The sequence below is a fragment of the Tenrec ecaudatus genome (assembly GCF_050624435.1).
Source record: "Tenrec ecaudatus isolate mTenEca1 chromosome 2 unlocalized genomic scaffold, mTenEca1.hap1 SUPER_2_unloc_2, whole genome shotgun sequence".
NCBI classification, from domain to species: domain Eukaryota; kingdom Metazoa; phylum Chordata; class Mammalia; order Afrosoricida; family Tenrecidae; genus Tenrec; species Tenrec ecaudatus.
The window spans coordinates 1,267,361-1,272,037 of record NW_027457578.1 but is presented as its reverse complement, the minus strand read 5'-3'; positions in this window follow the sequence as shown (position 1 = coordinate 1,272,037).

The window sequence follows — 4,677 nt, the reverse complement described above, 5'->3', positions numbered from 1 at the left end:
ACCTAGCAGACACTTGCACTATGTAGGTTACCTAGCGGGCACTTGGACTATGTAGGTTAACTAGAGGACACTTGGACGATCTAGGTTAACTAACGGGCAATTGGACAATCAAAGTTAACAAGCGAGCCCTTGGACTATCTAGGTTAACTAGCGGGCCCTTGGACTATCTAGGTTACGTAGATAGCACTTGGAATATATAGGTTCCCTAGAGGGCACTTGGACTATGTAGGTTAACGTACAGGCACTTGGATTATGCAGGTAACCTAGCGGGCACTTGGACTGTCTAGGTTACATAGCGGGCACTTGGACTTCTAGGTTAACGAACGGGCACTTGGAATATGTATGTTGCCTAGCGGGCACGTGGACAATCTAGGTTAGGTAACGGGCACTTGGACTATCTAGGTTACCTAGCGGGAACTTGGACAATGTAGGTTACCTAGCAGGCACTTGGACTATCTAGGTTAACCAACGCGCACTTGGACTATCGAGGTTACCTAGCGGGCACTTGGAATATCTAGCTTACCTAGCGGGCCCTTGGACTATGTAGGTTACGTAGCGGGCACTTGGACTATCTAGGTTAACGAATGGGCACTTGGACTATGTAGGTAACCTAACAGGCACTTGGACTGTCTAGGTTACCTAGCTGGCACCTTGATTATCTAGGTTAACTTGCAGACCTTGGACTATGTAGGTTAACTAGCGGGCCCTTGGACTATGTAGGTTACCTAGCGGGCTCTTGGACTATCTAGGTTTCCTAGCAGGCACTTGGACTATGTACATAGCCTAGCGCCCACTTGGACTATCTAGGTTACCTAGCAGGGACTTGGACTATGTACGTCCCCTAGTGGGCACTAGGACTATCTAGGTTAACTAGCGGGCACTTGGACTATCTAGGTTACCTAGCAGGCACTTGGACTATGCAGGTAACCTAGCGGGCACTTGGACTGTCTAGGTTACATAGCGGGCACTAGGACTTCTAGGTTAACGAACGGGCACTTGGAATATGTATGTTGCCTAGCGGGCACTTGGACAATCTAGGTTAGGTAACGGGCACTTGGACTATCTAGGTTACCTAGCGGGAACTTGGACAATGTAGGTTACCTAGCAGGCACTTGGACTATCTAGGTTAACTTGCGCGGACTTGGACTATCGAGGTTACCTAGTGGGCACTTGGACTATCTCGGTTACCTAGCGGGCCCTTGGACTATGTAGGTTACCTAGCGGGCACTTGGACTATCTAGGTTAACGAACGGGCACTTGGACTATGTAGGTAACCTAACGGGCACTTGGATTGTCTAGGTTACCTAGCGGGCACTTTGACTATCTCGGTTAACTAGCAGAACTTGGACTATGTAGGTTAACTAGCGGGCCCTTGGAATATGTAGGTTAACTAGCGGGCTCTTGGACTATCTAGGTTTCCTAGCAGGCACTTTGACTATGTACATAGCCTAGCGCGCACTTGGACTATCTAGGTTACCTAGCAGGCACATGGATTATGTACGTCCCCTAGTGGGCACTGGACTATCTAGGTAACTAACGGGCACTAGGACTATCTAGGTTAACTAGCGGGCACTTGGATTATGAAGGATCCCTAGCGGGCACTTGGACTATCTAGGTTAACTAGCGGGCACTTGGACTATGTAGGATCCCTATCAGACATTTGGACTACTTTGGTTACCTACCAGGCACTTGACCTATCTAGGTTAACTTGTGGGCACATGGACTATGTCGGTCAACTAGCGGGCCCTTGTACTATGTAGGTTAACTAGCGAGCACTTGGACTATCTAGGTTAACTAGCGGACCTTGGACTATGTAGGTTAACTAAAGGTCTCTTGGACTATGTAGGATAACTAGCGGGCCTTGGACGATCTAGGTTAACTAGAGGGCACTTGGACTATCTAGGTTACCTAGCGGGCACTTGGACTATGTAGGTTCCCTAGCGGGCATTTGGACTATATAGATAACCTAGTGGGCACTTAGACTTTGTAGGTTACCTAGCGGGCACTTGGACTATCTAGGTTAACTAGCGGGCACTTGGACTATGTAGGTTAACTAGCGGACACTTGCACGATCTAGGTTAACTAGCGGGCCCTTGCACTATGTAGGTTAACCAGCGGGCCCATGGATTATGTAGGTTTACTAGCAGGCACTTGGACTATCTAGGTTATCTAGCGGGCTGTTGGACTATGTAGTTTTCCAAGAGGGCATTTGGACTATTAAGGTTACCAAGCGGGAACTTGGACTATGTAGGTTACGTAGCGGGCACTTGGACTATCTAGGTTACCTAGCAGGCACTTTGACTATCTAGGTTAAATAACGGGCACTTGGACTATGTAGGTTGCCTAGCGGGCACTTGGACTATGTAGGTTCCCTAGCTGGCACTTGGATTATGTAGGTTCCCTGTCGGGCACTTGGACTATCTCGGTTAACTAGCGGGCACTTGGACTGTCTAGGTTACCTAGCGGGCACTTGGATTATCTAGGTTAACGAACGGACACTTGGACTATGTAGGTTACCTAGCCGCCACTTGGACTATCTAGGTTAGCTAACAGGCACTTGGACTATCTAGGTTCCCTAGCAGGCACTTGTACTATCTAGGTTACCTAGCTGGCACTTGGACTATGTAGGTCAACTAGTGGGCCCTTGGACTATCTAGGTTAGCTAACGGGCACTTAGATTATGTAGGTTAACTAGCGGGCACTTGGAATATGTAGGTTAACTAGCGGACACTTGCACTATGTAGGTTAACTAGCGGGCCCATGGACTATGTAGGTTTACTAGCGGGCCTTTGGACTATCTAAGTTTCCTAAAGGGCACTTGGACTATGTAGGTTACCGAACGGGCACTTGGACTATCTTGGTTATCTAGCGGGCACTTGGATTATGTAGGTTAACTAGGGGGCCCTTGAACGATCGAGGTTACCTAGCGGGTACTAGAACTATCTAGGTTAACTTTCAGGCACTTGCACTATCTAAGATACCTAGCAGGCACTTGGACTATGTACGTTCCCTAGCGGGCACTTGGAGTATGTACGTACCCTAGCGGGCACTTGGACTATGTACGTTCCCTAGCGGGCACTTGGACTATCTATGTTAACTAGCGGGCACTTGGAATATGTAGGTTAACTAGCGGACACTTGCACTATGTCGGTTACCTAGCAGGCACTTGGACTATCTAGGTTACCTAGCGGGCACTTGGACTATCTAGGTTAACTAGCGTGCACTTGGACTATGTAGGTTCCTTAGCGGGCACTTGGACTATCTAGGTTGCCTAGTGGGCACTTGTACTATGTAGGTTAACTAGCGGTCCCATAGATTATGTAGGTTTACCAGCAGGCACTTGGACTATCTAGGCTAACTAGCGGGCACTTGGACTATGTAGTGTCCCTAGCGGGCATTTGGACTATCTAGGTTACCTAGTGGGCACTTGGACTATCTAGGTTACCTAGCAGGTACTTTGACTATCAAGGTTAACTAACGGGCACTTGGACTATGTAGGTTGCCTAGCGGGCACTTAGATTATGTAGTTCCCTATCGGGCACTTGGACTATGTAGGTTAACTAGCGTGCACTTGTACTGTCTAGGTTAACTTAGCGGGCACTAGGACTATCTAGGTTAACGAATGGGCACTTGGACTATGTAGGTAACCTAACGGGCACTTGGAATGTCTAGGTTACCTAGCGGGCACCTTGATTATCTAGGTTAACTTGCAGACCTTGGACTATGTAGGTTAACTAGCGGGCCCTTGGGCTATGTAGGTTACCTAGCGGGCTCTTGGGCTATGTAGGTTACCTAGCAGGCACTTGGACTATGTACATAGCCTAGCGCCCACTTGGACTATCTAGGTTACCTGGCAGGGACTTGGACTATGTACGTCACCTAGTGGGCACTAGGACTATCTAGGTTAACTAGCGGGCACTTGGACTATCTAGGTTACCTAGCAGGCACTTGGATTATGAAGGATCCCTAGCGGGCACTTGGACTATCTAGGTTAACTAGTGGGCACTTGGACTATGTAGGTTAACGAACAGGCACTTGGACTATGCAGGTAACCTAGCGGGCACTTGGACTGTCTAGGTTACATAGCGGGCACTTGGACTTCTAGGTTAACGAACGGGCACTTGGAATATGTATGTTGCCTAGCGGGCACTTGGACAATCTAGGTTAGGTAACGGGCACTTGGACTATCTAGGTTACCTAGCGGGAACTTGGACAATGTAGGTTACCTAGCGAGCACTTTGACTATCTAGGTTAACTAGCAGACCTTGGACTATGTAGGTTAACTAGCGGGCCCTTGGAATATGTAGGTTAACTAGCGGGCTCTTGGACTATCTAGGTTTCCTTGCAGGCACTTGGACTATCTAGGTTAAATAGCGTGCACTTGGACTATCGAGGTTACCTAGCGGGCACTTGGAATATCTAGCTTACCTAGCGGGCCCTTGGACTATGTAGGTTACGTAGCGGGCACTTGGACTATCTAGGTTAACGAATGGGCACTTGGACTATGTAGGTAACCTAACAGGCACTTGGACTGTCTAGGTTACCTAGCAGGCACCTTGATTATCTAGGTTAACTTGCAGACCTTGGACTATGTAGGTTAACTAGCGGGCCCTTGGAATATGTAGGTTAACTAGCGGGCTCTTGGACTATCTAGGTTTCCTAGCAGGCACTTTGACT